Below are 17,636 nucleotides of genomic sequence, written 5' to 3'. Positions count from 1 at the left end.
ATATATGTGTGTATGTATATATGAAATGAAGGAGGTAGTTGGCCTGGTGGTAGTGGCACATGTCTTTAATCTCAGAGTTCAGGAAGCAGAGTCAGGCACAACTCTGAGTTTGAGGCCAGCCTGGTCTACAAAGCATGTTCTAGGACAGCTAAGGCAACAGAGAAACCCTGTCTGGGAAACAAAGAAACCAAAAAGTGGTGGTTGAAGAAACATTACAGATTATACTATGAATGTCAGCAATGCTGCTGACTTCTGCTTTAATGGACTATAAGGCAATTTGATACTACAAGCGCACATGCAGATGTGTGTGTAGATGGAGAGAGAGGGAGGGAGGGAAGAGGAGAGGAAAGGAGGGAAGGGGAGGGGAGGGGAGAAGGAGAAGTGGAGAGGGGGGAGAGTCAGTCCATTGTGATACTCTTGATTCTTTTGCATCATTGTCCATGGTTGAATGTGATTCTTTTATATACTAGAAGTACAAAAACAACGCTTTTAGAAACCAGGTTCCAAGCCAGGAGAGATAAGCCTCACATGCAGACAGCAGGGACCCTTTGCCATTTACAATGTCTCAGCATGGACCGAAATGAGACACCTGTGAGCCAAGCACCTGTTGGAAGGAACAAATCAAACCAAAGATGAAAGTGAACATTGTGAGGCAGAGACATCCTGCAAAAGCAGTCCCTGGAGATGTGTGATGTAATGGTACTTCTTATATTTTTTTATTGTCTTAATAAAATATGCTAATACATCGTAGCATTGAAATCACCTCATGACCCGTCCAAAGTGCACTGCAACACTGGCAACATGCATAGTGTAATTTTAATTCCAAGTAACCATCACTTCTTTTCCCAAATATCTGCATCACTTTGAGACAGATATGTTGCCCATCTCTCTCCGTTTCTTTTCTCTGCAAAAGATAGCTAGAATTTCCGGAGCAGTGTGCTTCCGCTGCTGAGATTTGAGACCCACCCCTTCCTACATCTTAAGGGTTGTTTGAGAATTTGTACTTTAGAATATTAAAAGTGATCATTTGTATGCAAGTGAAGAGGAGGGGACATGTGACCTGGAGTGGTGAGACAGATCCTTACACAGTAGAAAACCATGCTTTAAACCTCCTGTAAACTGCACAGATGCTCCTCCTTTGAGTGTGCTAGCAAGGTGGTTTAAGACTTAGTGGCATTTTTCTTTTCTTTCAGTTCTGATCACATTTGCTTAAATATACCAGGGATACAACTTGAGGGATGCAGCTCCCAAGGTGCTCCACTGTGTGTTTACGGTACTTGAAAGTGTCCTTGTGGTGAGCACTAAGGCTTCTGGGTACTTCTGTGTGAGGGTAGGTTTCAGTCAGATAAAGAGGTGTTGACTTTCCTGGCGGCTGGCTGCCAGAGTAGGTCTCCCCTAGACTGCCTGACTTGGAACAAAGTACACTGAAGGGCCCTTGATGTCTTCTTTTTAAATTGTTTTTGGCGTGGACGCCATCTTGTCAAAGTTCCCTAGCAAAACAAATACACAAACCAACAAACAAAAACAGGCATACACAGAAGATAGGACACTTCCTTACCTTGAATTTCTTATAATTTTTAGCTGATCAATGGAATAAGGTACAGTTTGGTTAAGTAAAATCTTTATGGATAAACTTAGTTGTGCAGTGATTTTGTTTACACTCAGTTGTTCTCACTGAGTCCCATGAAGTTCTATACAATAGTTTTTATAAGAGAACTTATTTTTATGAAAATTTAGAAAATCCCAGATACCTTAAGCTGCAACATGCAGCAGGTAGCACATACACATAAATAACTGCAAATATTCTGTCCCTCAGGGGTCTGGGCTCTGTGGCTTATTCAAATCACATTGACAAGTTTGGCGACTCCCTTAATCAGGAATTTACTAAACTCATCTCCACTTGCAGCGTGAAATCATCTTGTGTATGAATATATAATTTATCTGCACATCATGCGCATCTATGCAGTTCCATGTCTCCACAGCAGAAAACCATGCTGCAATGCATGTGGGACTGTGGGTACCACTTCAGGTCCTGATTTTAACTCCATGGATATACATCCTGAGGTAAGGATGCTGGATCACCTGGACTTTTTAAAAGTAGAAGCTGAACACACATCACATTCCTACCAGTGCAAGGGCCTAGCCTCACTACTAGAATCCACAAATTGTTGTCTCTGATTGTGTCGGCATCTACTAACTGCACATTGTGGATTTTAAGACATTTATTTGCACATTTATTTAATTATTATTTATTTATTTAATGCATCCTGGTTGTATTCACCCCCATTACCTTCTCTTACCCTGCTCTCAGTTTACCTTTTCCTCCTAATAACTGCTCTGACAGCCATGAGGTGACATCTTTGTTTGCACTTAATTGGTAAATAGTGACTTTAAACATTTTCATATGCAATTTGTCCAGTTTTATATCTCGTTTAGAGAAATATCTATTTTGAGTTTGAGGCCTTTTTTAATTATGTTATTGCGGTTTGTGTATCTTTTTTCCTTTTTCTTTCTTTCTTTCTTTTTTTTTTTTTTTTTTTTTTTTTTTTTTTTTTTTTTTTTTTTTTTTGTTTTGCTACAGGGTTCTCTAAGTAGTCCTGCCTGTCATGGAACACACTCTGTAGACAAGGCTCGCCTCAGATTCACAGAGATCCACCAGCTTTTGCTTCCTGAGTGCTGAGATCAAAGGCATGCACCATCACTTCCCAGCTTGTGTATCTATTTATTTCTCTTGAGTTGAAGAGTTCTTCCAGGCCTTGGACATCAACCTTATGGATACATGGTTGACAAGTATTCTTCCATTCTCGAGGTTGCGTTTTTACTTCATTAATAAATGAGCTGAAACACCACAAAAGGATAGACACTGCATGATCCCACTTATGTGAGGCATGAAATAGCCAATACAGTAAAAGATGGAGAGGGTGGTTTCAGGGGCTGAGGGAAGAGACAAGGAATCAGTGAGCATAAGGACTCAGTAAAGGAGACAAATAACCCTCAGCAACTTTCAGTTTATGTTTATAATTAGCCATAATATATCTTATGCCTAAAATTGTATTAATAAGTTAGTTTCTACACTAAAATACATATTTAAAAAGCCGATAGCCCGTCTGTCCACTATCTACTCTCAGCACCGGCACTGCATAAAGAAGCAAATCCTAAGTCTTCTTATTTCCAATCTCTATGGAACCCCAACTGTGTCTCTCAAAACCTTAAAAATGGAAAAATATGTCTTATGTTTTCTGGTGTCCCAAGCCCTCCACATACTTCCAAGATCAAAACCAGTGCCCCGTGAGTCGTTGCTGAAACAAAGCGTAGCCCGTACACTCCAGTATCCACACTAGAGCAAAGCTTTGATTCATCTTTTATATGTTATTATAGATGCGTTGCACCTAAAGTCCCAAGTAGACAGTGAATGCCATGCCATCGTCATGCTACCCAACTTATTCCTCCTTTCATACCCTGTGCTTTAAGTCATTAAATTATATTTGTAATTTCACACTGCTTTTTCCTTACCCAGGGTCTTGAAAACTGCTAAGGACCTATAACAAACATGCCATTCATGCTGACAGGGCCTAGTAAATTTGTTCAGTTTCTATTATAACAAAGTATCCAAGGGGTATTTTGTAAATCAAGGAGGTTTATTTAGCTTGAAGTTGCAGATTCTGAAAGTAGAAGACGGAGCTGCATCAGTTTAGCCTCTTCCTAGTTGTCACTGGCAGTACGGCTTGGTAGATTCCACCATGGCAGAAGTGGGTGTGAACGGCAGATTACACAATGAGACAGGAAGTCAGCAAGCCATTTGGTGGCCAGGCTTGCTGTTCTATAACATCTTGCTTCTTAAGAGCTCTTAATCAGACATAGCATTAATCCCATCTGGGGCAGCACTCCAATGACCTACCTGCCTTTCACTAGGTCCCACCTCTTAAAGATGTCACCACACTGAGGAAAGAGCCTCCAACACATGCTCCTATAGGAGACAAACCAAAAGCAAACACAGGCTTAAAAGCAAAATAACTTCTTAAGGATCACTTGGAGAGAGAACACCACGCCGAAAACAAACAGACAGCAAATGTCATTTGCCCTTCACATCTAATCACAGTTCCATAACCTGTTAGTCACCAATATGGAACATCACACCCGCACACATACACACACACACAGACACACACACACAGACACACAGACACACACACATGCACACACACATGCACACACACAGAGACACACACAGACACACACACATGCACACACACACATGCACACACACAGACACACACACACACAGACACACACACACAGACACACACGCACACACACACACATGCACACACAGACAGACACACACAGACACACACACATGCACACACGCACACACATGCACACACAGACAGACACAGACACACACATGCACACACACACGTGCACACACACATGCACACACACACGTGCACACACACAGACACACACACACGCACACACATGCACACACACAGACACACACATGCACACACACATGCACACACACAGACACACACACACAGACACACACAGACACACACACATGCACACACACACGTGCACACACACATGCACACACACGTGCACACACAGACACACACACGCACACACACACATGCACACACACACATGCACACACACAGACACACACACACAGACACACACGCACACACACACACATGCACACACACAGACACACACAGACACACACAGACACACACACATGCACACACACACGTGCACACACACAGACACACACGCACACACACACACATGCACACACACACACACACACACACACACAGACACACACACATGCACACACACACGTGCACACACACAGACACACACGCACACACACACACATTCACACACACACACACACACACACACACACACGTGCACACACAGAGACACACACACTCCTTCCTATTTATCATGTCACACAGTGAGGGGCTCCAGTGGTGTGCATTTGTCCTAACACGGATGATCCATGCTGCCTGTACCCAACATCACACGCGACACTAGATAACATGCCAGGTTTAATCACAGTGAATCCAGACTTAGAGCGCCAGACTCATGGGGTAGCTGGGGACTCTCATGTTCATGATCATGCCATGCTCTGTCGCAGTGCTAAGAGCGAACTGTTGGCTTTCATCAAGACCTTCCCACACCCAGCTGCATTCAATCCTTCAAAACAACCTAAAATGTTACGATCCAGAAATCATGATTTCTTGCCAGTCTCTAAGATAAAGACTAAACAGGGAAGTAGACCCTTCCTTCTGGCAAAGAACAATTATTTGGAAAAGCACCTAATTTTCTAAAAGTTATTTTAAATTCAGAAAAAGAAAATAAATAAATAAAATTCTAACACAATAGACTGCTGCCGACTCTGTAGCTTGTTGGCTATTTGAAGTAAAGGTTGATTTAAATAAACATTCATCTTTTGTTGTTTCTCTTTTAAAAAAAAAAAAAGATTGGCTTATTCATTTAATCTTATGCTCATGGGTATTTTGCCTACATTTGTATTTGTGTGTGCCATGTGCATGCAACACATGTGGGCCAGGAGCAGGCTTTAGATCCTGGAACTGGAATTACAGACTGCTTTTTAGCCACCATTTGGATGCTGGGAACCAACCTCAGGTCCTCTGCAGAAACATGAGTGGAGCCACCAACACCAGCCCCTTATTCCTCTTTCCAATTTGTCAGTACTTTTAATCCTCAGACACTTCCATTAAAAGACTGTTCATATTGGAAAAAGCAAAAGGCAGAACATTGGGTCTGCTTCTCATTGGCCACTCACTCTTTCCGCATTTGCTCTTTTTCATATATTATTTTGATGAAGATTTTTGAAAACGCATACCGCTTTTAAGATTTGGTTTTATATATGCGAATGTATGTGCTCCTGTGCTTGTGCCTGTGTGTGTGCTGGTGAATACCAGAGGGTGTCTGGCATCCCTTGGAGCTGGAGTTACAGGCAGTACTAAGCAACTCGAAATGAGTGTTAGGCACCAAACACTGGTTCTCTGCAAGAGCAGCAAGCCATCCCTCCACTCTTCAAATCATAGATTTATAAATATCGTTCATATTGCGTGGAAAGTTCAGATACTTGTTTGAATTATTTTCAACAAATATAAGGATTAATAATCCTGAATGAAGCACCTTCCTGTCTACAGAACAGAGGAAGCTCTGTTAGCTTGACAAGACCTCAGTCTTTGTAGGTGGCTTGAGCAGGAAGGAGGAAAGGACATGATTGACAAAAGCAATTCCTGAACAGGAGTTACCCCAAGTTCTGCCCTTGAAAGGTCAAAACAGGAGAGAGGTCCTCGTGGGGTCAGGACATGTTGCAAGGCCCTTTTGATGGACAGCTGTAAATCTCCAGTACTTTCAGAAACCTGGCTTGTTTCGGAATGTTCTGGTTCACTGTAATTGGGGTTGGTCTTATTGGTCTCAGGTGAAGGATTCAGTCCAAAGCAAAGGCCTCTTGCAATTCTTTACATTATAAATACTAATTATATTATAAGCTCCATTCTACTAAGGTAAAGTACATCTGTCTGGATATTAGGAGAAAGAAATAACAGTTTTCCACAGCCTAAATCACCAACTGATCACTGTCTAGTTGTGGGGTTGGTGTTTACTCATGTGCACACCATAGACTACTGTCTCAGTTACTATTCTACTGCGGTGAAGAGACACCATGCCCAAAGCAGCTTACAGAAGTAAGCATTTGATTGGGGGTTTGCTTATAGTTTCAGAGGATGAGTCCATGATCATCTGGGAGGAGAGCAGACAGGCAAGACAGCAGAGCCATAGCTGTGGGCTTTACATACTGATTCCCAGGCTACAGGAGGGCAGGGAGAGAAAGGGGAAGGGGGAATATTCATTCATTCTCATAATCGCTCCCCTTCCACCTCATCCTCATTTTCTCTCTCTTTCCCACTACCCCTCTTGTTCCTTCCTCCATTTCCCTTGTCCTCTCTTACCTCTCTCAAAAATAATAAGTAGTGCACTAGGAATATAGCTCAGTCGGTAGAGTGTTTACTCAGCATGAAGAAAGCCCTGGGTTTGATTCTCAGCAATGTATCCCCAGTCACCATGGTACACGAGAGGTGGAGACAGGAGAATCAGAAATTCAACATAGTGAATTGTCTACATAGTGAGTTGGAGGACAGCCAAGGATTCTATCTTAAAATAAAATTTTAAAAAAAAAAGTTGCTAGGGATTAATGGTCAAACAACCATTCAGTTTCCTTTGAAATTCAGACCAGTAGGCAATGCCTGCTGCTTATAATTAGGAAGTCCTATGGAGGAAATTACTCCCCTGGATATAAAACAAAGGAGCTTATACAAATAAATATGCCCAGTCATGAACTCTACAACTACAGAAAGATGTAGATTGTAAAACAGATATTTATATATCTAATATCCACAAAAGATTAAGTCTTATTCGGTGGAAATTTTATTGTGAAGAGTTAGAGGCATGTGCAAGGACAGCAGGAGCTGAGAAGCAGGCATGGTAGCTCCCACATGAGATACTGAAACCCAGAAGGCTAGATCCGGAAGATTATTTTAAGTTCTGGGGCCAGCCTGTACTACAGCATAAGCCCGTCTTAAGAAGAATGGGGAAGAGAAGAAGAGGGAAAGAGAGGGAAGGGGAGAAAGGGAAGATGGAGAGAGGGAAGGAGAGAGGAAAAGCGAAAGATTTGAACAAATCTCTCTGTTGCCTGCCTGTGGATCCTGCTGTCTTGATGGGCCTCAGTGGGAGAGGATGTACCTAGTCCTACAGTGACTTGAGAAGCCAGGATTTATTTTGCAATACAAACAATACCAGGTATCTCTTAAATTCTTGCCAAAAGAATTCTATGAGCAAGGGTTTTCCACAAGACACAATTGCTGATTAGATATTAGCCAATAATCTAGACAAAGTTGCTTCTTCAGTCCCTGCCAAGGAATTGTCACTTGTGTGAATAACCCTGGAGAAAGGAGCTTCCTGTGCCAATCAATGTTCTTCTGCGTACAGAGAGCTGACCTAAGAAACCACCAGTAATTCCTATTGAGGGAATGCCTACCCAACATGGAGGCACCTGCCATAAAGACTCTGAGCACCCCATCTGTATCTGCCCTGCAGGATATGCTGGAAAGTTCTATGAGACAGATCACAACAGGTGTGCTTCCAGCCTTTACCACAATGGGGCTGGGTTCCAGGATGGAGTCAATGGGTACTCCTGCTTCTGTGTGACTCGGGCAGGCATTGTGACTCAGAAATTGATGAATGTGTTTCTGATCCCTGCATGAATGAGGCTGTGTCCCTCAATGTGATAGGCAGATACATGTGTGTCCATCCTCGAGAGTATTGTGGTATGAACTGTGACTTGGGAATTGATGAATATGGATCCCTGGCATGTCTATGTGGTGCCAAGGGTCAGGGTGCTCTTGGGCCTTACTTCTGTGACTGTGCACCTGAATTCCTTGAAGACCACTGTAAACTCAACGTTGATGAATGTGCCAGTCTGCCATGTCTCCATGGAGGTCTATATATGGATGGAAAAAAAAAAACACTGTGTCTGCATGGGAAGTGGATTCACAGGGACACACTGTGAAACCTTCATGCCTCATTGCTGGTCAAAGCCTTGTCATAATGATAAGGTTTCACATGCCACAACATGTGAAGACTGTTGACAGCTATGTTTGTCACTGCTGGTCTGGATACACAGGTGCCCTGTCTGAGATGGACATAAATCAATGCAGTAGCAACCCCTGCCAACTTTTGGGGGTGAGGGACACATTTCTGGCCTGCCTTCCTCCTCCGACTACCTTAGAGCCTCAGGCTATGTTTCTATCTGTTAGCCTGCATTCACAGTCATAACTGTCCTCTGAGATGCTCCACCCAGCAGCTGACCTAAACAGATGCAGAGACCCACAGTTAAACTTTAGACAGAGCTCAGGAAGTCCTGTGGAAAAGTTCGGGGAAAGGTTGAGGAAGCCAAAGGGGATAGGGACTCCATAAGAAGACCAACAAAGTGAACTAACATGGACCCTTCGGGGCTCTCAGAGACTGAACCACCAATCAAAGAGCATACAAGGGCTGGAGCTAGCCCCCAGCACATACGAAGCAGATGTGCAGTTTGACTCTGTCCCCTGCCTGTGGACCCTGCTCCTTCCCTAGGAGGGATGTCCTCTTTCTCAGAGGTGAAGAGGAAGAGGTACAGGGGCCATGTGAGGGGGGACTGGGAAGAGTAGGGAGGCTGCAATCAGGATGTAAAGTGAATTAATTTTGGGAGAAAGGTAATATAATCAAAATAAATAAATAAAATGGGACTTCTTCAATACTATAAATATTTAGGTTGGGGGGGACAAGAAGCATAGACACAAAAAGTTTTAAAAGGTGTCAAAATTGGAACATGAAATAGTTACCAAGTGACTGGAATACTTGCAGTAGAACAGGATTTACCAAGTTCATTGAAAGATTTTATGAAGAGGTCTAACTCTGAGTGATTATTCTAGAAAACTCCTTTGCCTGCACCTACTACTTCTAAATGCCACTAACCTTAGAAGGTCATGAGTATCTATGTACAAGTTCAAATTTTCTGGTAACCAAGTGCACACTGCATATTGTATCCTTTTCTTGCTTTCTGAGCACCACAGTGTGAGCGTATGGTTCTAACCAAAGTTTAGTGAGTTTTTGTACTTTGCTTAAAAACTATCTTTAGAATACAGTGGCATCCATTTGGAACATTAAGATGTCATTTTGCAGAAATTATACTATTTCACCAGGTTTCGTAGGCTTAGAGAACAACCATCACATGATTCTGAGTGGACTTAACCAAACCTCAAGCACAATTGAGAAATCTCTGAAGACGTCAAGCCTTTTACCTTCAGTGTTTTGTGCCTACTGCCCGTGCTCCTCCCAGGCACGCTTGCTGAATAACACACTTTCAGAGCTGACAAATATTAATGGCAATAGAACACATTCCGTATTCTTGGTCAGCTTGTCTTTTGGTGCCACTGTACTACATGTAGAGCCCAAGGCTTTGTATGGCTCCTGGAATGGAGAATAGTGACTCTCCTTCTTAGATCTAAAGCCTGCAGCATGAGTGAAAATTTAGCTCAGCATGTCATCACATGCTTACTAGTGACCTATGTGGCATTCCTAACATGGAGATTTGGAAGGTGCCAACGTTTCTAGAGAAATAGGAAACCATTAAAGATTCTTATAATTATCATTTCATTGCAGGAGAGGCAGAGACACCAGTAAGTCACCTGAGGCAATAGCTGATTCATCATAAAAAAAATTAAAAAAAAAAAAAATCCCAAAATTAAGAAATGCATTGCTAATCCAGATCGAGTTTTAAAAGCATGGCTTCTACTTTGGTGTCTGGTGGCATGCAGAGAGGCATAAGGGTAAATATCATCCTTCTATTATGCTAATTCCATAGTGTGTACAATGCTCCCTCATAACTCTGAAGCTTTCTTTACAGAGAAGGAAACACTTAAACAGAAGCTATAGTGGTAAAATAAACAGGTTATTCTCTCTCTCTCTCTCTCTCTCTCTCTCTCTCTCTCTCTCTCTCTCCCTCCTGTGTATTTTGGAAAATATTAATTTTGGAACAGAATTTTAATGAAGAGATTTGAAAGAGAATATTTTTAGAAGTCTTTTAAAATCGTGCCAGTTTGGATGGTTCCATAGTCAGGATCACATAACAACTCATACTGACCTTGTAGGGAACCCACGTTCCATTGCAAGCATCCATACTCAGTAGCTCACAACAGTCTACTACCTGAACTCACATGCACACACCCTCCACACAGACACATACAAAGAATAAAAATTTCTAATTAAAATTTTTTAATTTTCCAATTAAAGTATGAAACTGTCTGTAATACAACCCAAGGTTTGCAGCTACAAAAAAAAAATGTATAATGAAATAAACACAAATATAAATGCTTCCACACAGTATAAACATTTAAGTTATAGTTACATAAATATATGACATACATTTACATATTTATACTGTAAATATATGTTACAGTTTTTCTGTATTTGCTCTGTATGTATAACGAATGAGTGATTTCACGACTGACTTTACACTTACGAAAGCACATACGTATGTAACAAGTAATGGTGTAAGAATGGAGACGTTCCAATTCTTTGGCTTCTCTGTGTTTTGCAAGTTCTCTACAAAAGATTTGTGTTATCTTTGAAATAAAAAAAAAAAGCAACAAACATGAACAACTAAAATATAACACGGTTCCTGGAGATGTTTTGAGCCATGGATTGAAGCCAAATGGTGCTTAAGGAATCTGTTCTTTAGGCCAATCACCTTCTAGCCTTACAGATATTGCTGGTGAGATTTTAGCCTGAGAACTTTGGGCTCCTGGTTCTTGGTGCCAGGGGCATCCTAGTGGTATCCGTCCATGCTGAGGAGGTGAGCAGGATCTGAGTGCTGAGTCTGCACCACCAAGCTGAGGTGCTGCAGCCAATGAGCCAGCCCTCCATGGTGAACTTCGACCAGCTTCTCAAGGACCAGTGTGACTGTTACAGCAAAGGAGGAAAGAAAGGGAAATGGTTACACCCAAGAGAATGCCCGGCACTAACCATGAGAAGCAAAGGGTGCGCTTCCTCTAAGGTGAATGTAAAGATGTTGGTGTATTCAAAAGAGCGCTTGCATGTGACAGTGAAAGGGGATCACTTGTGGAAGAGGGGACATTTAGAAGATTACTCAGAAGTAGGGATTCACTGCACATCTCAGGGAGAAAAACTATGCTGTATTTCAAAGCAAACTGTAACTTAACGTTTTTCCCTTTAATGATTCCGTAATTTCAGATAACTGTTCAAATCTACTGCTAAATGTTTCTCTTGTTTAATAGAAATTGACACCTGCATCACTATATTTAATTGCTAAAAGGCTGAGGCAGTTTCCTACCGCTAATTCTCCGAGCTGCAGGCCAGCATGGCCCATGTTTAATCACATACAGTCCCAGCATTCTCCAGGTATGGTGCCCATCACATCAACTTTCCTACCCTCAGGCTCAGGGTGCCAAGCCTCTGCTGTTTCTCCCTGCCGTGTGCATTAGCATTTGAAAAGCCTTTAGACAATGTATATTTGTCAATTTATATTAGAACCTGGAACCTATTTTTTTTCTCTTTTGAGCCTTTCCTAAAAAATTACTGTACCTCTTTATATGTGTAAAATAGATAATGACATGTTTTAGTGTTCCTCCACGTCACTAGTAAGTCAGCCTAATAGTAAGTCAGCCTACGTTTATGCCAATCAAGGCACATTTAGAGTCGTCTAGATCAGTGCTAAAATTAGATCAGCAGACCTACATAATGTGTCCCAACTCATGAGGCCCTCCAGACCCAGGGTATCTGTCTTGTCTCATCTGCCCACCAGCACCCTCTTCTTGGGTAATATTGTTCTTTTCTGCAATCCTCTATTTTCTTGTTATAATAATGTGAAGAAAACAGCGCACTAAAAGGGAGAGTACATTATTTAAGACAACTAGTGCTGGAAGCTTTGGTAACTAACACTCAACTTTGGTGGCTTCACACGGTCCCTTTCTCTTGCAGCACTGGCTCCTCTCATTCGGTTGCAGCTTCACCTCTGAGGTCCTCAGAAGCCTTCAGTACTTACAAGTGGACTGAGAAAGAATGAATGGATGGAAACTGTAATGCAGCACTCTGTGGACAGAATAGTCCACTGGCTAGCTACTCAGCCACATGGCATCTTCTGTATGCTAGAGGAACTAGGAAACGTATTGAGCTATATGCCATGTAGATGGACCCCCAACAATCTCTACATAAGCCATCCTCTCACCCTTCTTCCACAGTTGCACTGCACTTGGTGAGCACCTACGTCCAGTGCATGTTTTTGATGCACTTACGTTTTTAGCAACACGGCCATGTTGCGGTCTCTGCCTTGCCTCTCCGGCATCGTTTGAGCTCTCCCTGAGCCGTTCTCAATATCATGGTGTATCACCCCCTTATTCCTTTTCACTACTCTGTTCCAGGTGGAAATCAAATACCTCTGTGCTCGTTTGCTTCTGTGTGGCTGGGATAAAACACACAGCAACTTGGTAGAGGAAATGGTGTGTTCAGTTTAAGGTTGTCTTAGCTGGGGACTCTACTGCTGTGAAAAAAACACCATGGCTAAAAACATCCTGGGGAGGAAAGGGTTTGTATCATCTTAAATTTTGAAGTAATAGTCGCCACTGAAGGCACTCAGGGCAGGAACCTGGAGGTAGGAATTGATGCAGAAGCCATGGAGGAACACTGCTCACCAGCATGTTCCTCGTGGCTTGTCCAGTTAGTTTTTATAGCACCTAGGACCACCAGTCTTGGGGTGACACAGCAACAATGGACTGGGCCCTTCCACATCAATCGCTAGTAAGAAAATGCCCTATATGCTTGCCTTGATGAGGTACTCTCAGATGAGCGTAGCTTGTACCAAGTTGGGGGAAAAAAAAAACCTAACCAGTACACAGGTGATATTGCACACTGGCTTGTTCCTAGGCCTGTGTTCAGCTATCGTGGTTATCATGGGTGCCTGCCTTGCCCAGGGATGGCACTGCCCATGATGGAGGAGACCTTCCTCCATTAATTAGAAATCAAGAAAATCTCCTGAGGACATACATACCCATAGGTGAATCTGATGGAGGCAAGTTCCTTCTCAGATGCATTAAGTTGACAACCAAGATGTGCCATCACAACCTCTGAAGTTGTTATGGTTTAACTTTGAAATTTCTCCCAAAGGATTATGGTTTTGTCTCCCAAGCTGGTATGCCAGTTTAGGTATCTGTGGGGCCTGGAGAATAGATATGGGTTACTATGGAGATGGATGATAGATGTAGGTTACTATGGAGATGGTCCTTTGAAGATTACTAGCCTGGTTCTGTTCTCCTTCCTCTGCTGTGCTGTAAGGAGCTTTTTCTTTGTCTGCCCATAATCATGAACTCTGCTATGTTTTCTGACCATGAAGGACTTGAATCTTCTGAAACTGTAAGCCAAAATAAATCTTTCCTCATGTAAATTCTTTGTCAGGTGCTGAGGTCACAGCAATACAAAATTAACTAACATAAATGCTAACAACCTTGGGTGTTAATCTCTCCAATCTTTGTAAGAAAGAAAAAACTGAGCAGGAAATAAGGCCAACAAACTGATGACTGTCCAACATCTAAAACCACTCACAGGGCAGGTGTGGTGGTGCGATCTCTAATTCTAGCACTCGGGAGACGGAAACAACCAGATCTCTGTGAGTTTGAGGAATACTAGTGAGACCCTGTTCTGAAAACAGACAAACAAATAAACAACAACAAACCAGCCAACCATTCACTGTCTCAAAAAGTAAGCAAACAAAACTATTCATTCATCAACTGTTAGACACAATACAATTGCTACAATAAAACAAAAACTTCTAGAAGTACAATAAAGAAACTTGTAGAAGTTTATTAAAAACTAATTTTCTTTCTTGTGTGTGTGTGTGTGTTTTGGTTTTTGAGACAGAGTTTCTCTATGTAGCCCTGGCTGTCCAACAACTAGATCTGTAGACCAGACTGGCCTCAAACTAACAGAGAGATCTGCTTTGCCTCTGCCCTCCCTTCAAGCACTGGGAATAAAGGCATATGCCACTGTAGCGGGAGATATTTAAATCTCCAACCTGAATAGGATCAGTTAATAAAAACACAACTCAGTAATTATGTATATATTCTGTAAGCAGAGATTGGGCAGATACCCCTACACTACTCTGTTCCCCAGCTATGAGACCCTTATAACTTGAGGATTTTCCAGACCCTGTGTCTGTCCTTCTACCTCCTGCTTCCCAGTCATCCTCTTCCCTGCTCTCTCCTCTCTTCTCTCCAATTGTCCTCTCTCTTCTCTCCCCAGTCTTCCTCCTCCATTGTCTTCCTCCAGTCACCCCCCTCTCTCTCTTCTCTCAGCCCAGCCTTTATTTCTCCACCTCTTTTTCCTCTGCCCAATCACTGGCTCCAGCCTTTCTTTTACAAATTAAGATGGGCAGAAGGTTCACTAGAAATCACCTGTGTAATGACTCACACCTCCTCTGCAGTCCTTCATAGGAAAGGGGAATTACTATCAAAATACAAGGCTATCCACAACATGCCACCTTTACAAATGCAATAATTTTTTCAAGTGAATCAGAGTTAAAATTCTTCGCAGTTTCCTGAGATGAAAGTATAAATGCCCTGTACTGTACTATGACAGGCAGTCTAACTGTGCAGCTTAGAGTTGTTAAAGAAGAAAAATATGAAACCTTACAACTCTCGGACCTGAGGTAAGGGCAAAAAAAGAAGTTAACCGTGAACAAACAGCAGCTATGGGTACCTGCACAAGGTCTACACACAGAAGGACCTTTCAGTAATCCATCACCAATGGAGGAGGTACCCATGAGGCCCCACCCTTCCTGGGGAGCTACTGACAGTAACCATTACTGAGGGTGACACGCAATTCTCTTCAGTGGTGGAGCTGCTGATAAGACACGTATGCTCTAAGAACCAGTCCCTTAGGACTAGATTCTAGATCCTGATGATAGTCATCATCCAGGAAAACCCAATCAAACTCAGTGAGCCCAAAGGAGAAAGAGAAATGAAGTCGGAGGAAAACTAGTTAGTCGAAAACAAGGGGTTCAGAAGTAGCGGGAAGGGGAACTAAGGATGGATATAATTACGATATTTTTTTTTATGTATAAAATTTTCAAAAATTGGATAAAGAATGAAAAGTCAGAAAAGCTCTATGGAAATAAGTTCTTATGCTGGATCTCACTGGATGTGAAACAAAAGAACAGAGAGTCAGTGTTGAAAGGAGTCTCTGCTCTCCTGGAACTCAGGACTGTCCACAGCACAGTTGTCTCTTGGGAGACAACAGAAGAGTTGCTGGGTTTCCTGTACTGCTTAGATCCAGCCCAATGGTCATATACAAGGAAGTAAGTTTTTCTTACATGACTCATTAGAATAAGAACTCACTACGATCAGGGAGCACATGGTAGGTTTGCAAGCATTTCAGTCTGCTGCTTGTTCCTGTGTCTGTGCCTGTGCTGCCTCCTCCTCCTTTTCTTCTCTTCATTCTTTTCTGCAGTACTGTAGCATCTTCATTCTGCTACATCTTTATTCATGAAAGGCACCTACTCTATCAGAGGCTCCATCCTTAGCTTTGGGTTTATCAAAAAGCTCACCCAGAGGTTCATCCCACTCTTTCTATCCTATACCCTGCACGCCTTGTTGAAAATGGACCCCAAGGCAAGCACTGTACAGTTGAGCTCTATCCTCATCCCCATCTTTTTAAAGTCTGTGTCTGTTAGAAACCTGCGTGTCCGTAAGTGCATATATGGCAGAAGCTGGAAGAGGACAGCACTTGCTCTTTTCAGTCACTCTCTTCTTATTCCTTTACAATGGGGTCTCCCGTTGAACATAGCTTTCTCCCCCACCCCACTAGGCTTACTGGCTGGCCAGCCCTAGTGATCCTTCTGTCTTTGTGCCTCCACTGCCATCCCTTGGCACTGGCATTGCAGGTTCATGTGACCTGCAATGAACCTGCAATGCCAGCTTTTCTGATGCTGCTGGGCTCTGCACTTAGGTTGCCTTGTGTATACAGCAAGTACTTATCCACCAAGCTCTCTGTCCATTCCCATTCCCTCCCCTGGTCGTTTTATAAGTGTTTTTAAACTTTTAAGACAGGGTTTGTAATTGCCTAGGCTGGCATCGAACATGAGAATTTCCTATCCCTTGTACCACATAGCTGGGATCAAGGTATTCACCTTCAAAGCTCTGTTTCATTCTTTTTGCTGGGATGGATTCCACCTCATACATGCTGGCCAGGCACTCCACCACTGAGCCATACTTCCAAAACTATTTGTATCTTTATAGGAATAGTTCGTCCCTTTGATCTAAATAACACAAATGCTATCATTAAAATGTTTTTAAGTAAAAATTAAGTTAAAGCTTTATACTGGATCACATTTTTCTGGCTGGATTGGAACCAGTAGGTGTCGTAGTTAAAACTGAAGAAATCATTTAGACCACAGTAAAATTTTCCTCTGGCTTCTTAACTTACAGGAAATTGTTGATTATTCTTTTCCAAAGGTTAAAAAGAATCCTGTGTGAGTAATAAGACAACATTTTACACAAATGACCAAAGACATAAGCTACACAGATGTTGTGTGTAACCGCCTTCACTTGTGCCATTTCCTGGGAAAATTATTCAATTTAGGAAAAAGAACATCATTTAAGTTGAAAAGGAATCCATGTTTTGCCATCATTATTATTGTATCCAATAGGTAAATTTCAGATCAATTTAATAATAAACTCAAAACTTTTAAGTTATATCATAATGACATATTTTTGGTCATAAAAAAGATATACTTTTAACCATAGTCAGCTTTCTATCACTACAACAAAATATCTGAGGTAATTATCTTCTGACGAGTGAAGCTTCTGCTGGCTTACAGTTGAGAGGGTTCAGTTCGAAAGTGGGTGAATACATCACTTGTACATATCTGGTGAAAACTCCAAATAGCAGGTTTGGGAAGTATGTGTCAGGGCAAAATGGCCACCCCACCTGGAAGCCCAAAGACCAAAAGATCACATAGTAGGCCCATTTCCTAAGGG

The 17,636-nt window shown here is 42.2% G+C and overlaps 1 long non-coding RNA gene and 1 pseudogene across 4 annotated transcripts in view; one reads left to right on the top strand and one right to left on the bottom strand.

Annotated features, from left to right (window-relative positions):
* The first annotated feature begins 5,051 nt into the window (after window positions 1–5,051).
* On the top strand, window positions 5,052–8,894 carry LOC143440238 (uncharacterized; annotated as a pseudogene).
* Window positions 8,895–10,877: 1,983 nt separating this feature from the next.
* The window catches only part of LOC143440351 (uncharacterized), a 32,236-nt gene continuing 25,477 nt past the window's right edge, over window positions 10,878–17,636 (bottom strand). For 3 of the 4 annotated variants that reach the window (XR_013108089.1, XR_013108088.1, XR_013108087.1), the window contains 2 exons: window positions 13,655–13,822; window positions 10,878–11,550 (listed from right to left, as the gene is read on the bottom strand). This is a non-coding gene — a long non-coding RNA (uncharacterized LOC143440351). Of the gene's footprint in view, window positions 11,551–13,654; window positions 13,823–16,786; window positions 16,916–17,636 lie in introns of all 4 variants that reach the window. The other variant, XR_013108090.1, reaches the window with a different exon arrangement.

Source organism: Arvicanthis niloticus, chromosome 29, assembly GCF_011762505.2.
Source record: "Arvicanthis niloticus isolate mArvNil1 chromosome 29, mArvNil1.pat.X, whole genome shotgun sequence".
Classification (NCBI taxonomy): domain Eukaryota; kingdom Metazoa; phylum Chordata; class Mammalia; order Rodentia; family Muridae; genus Arvicanthis; species Arvicanthis niloticus.
Note: the sequence above shows the minus strand (reverse complement) of the source record. Positions and strands in the feature narration are given on the sequence as shown.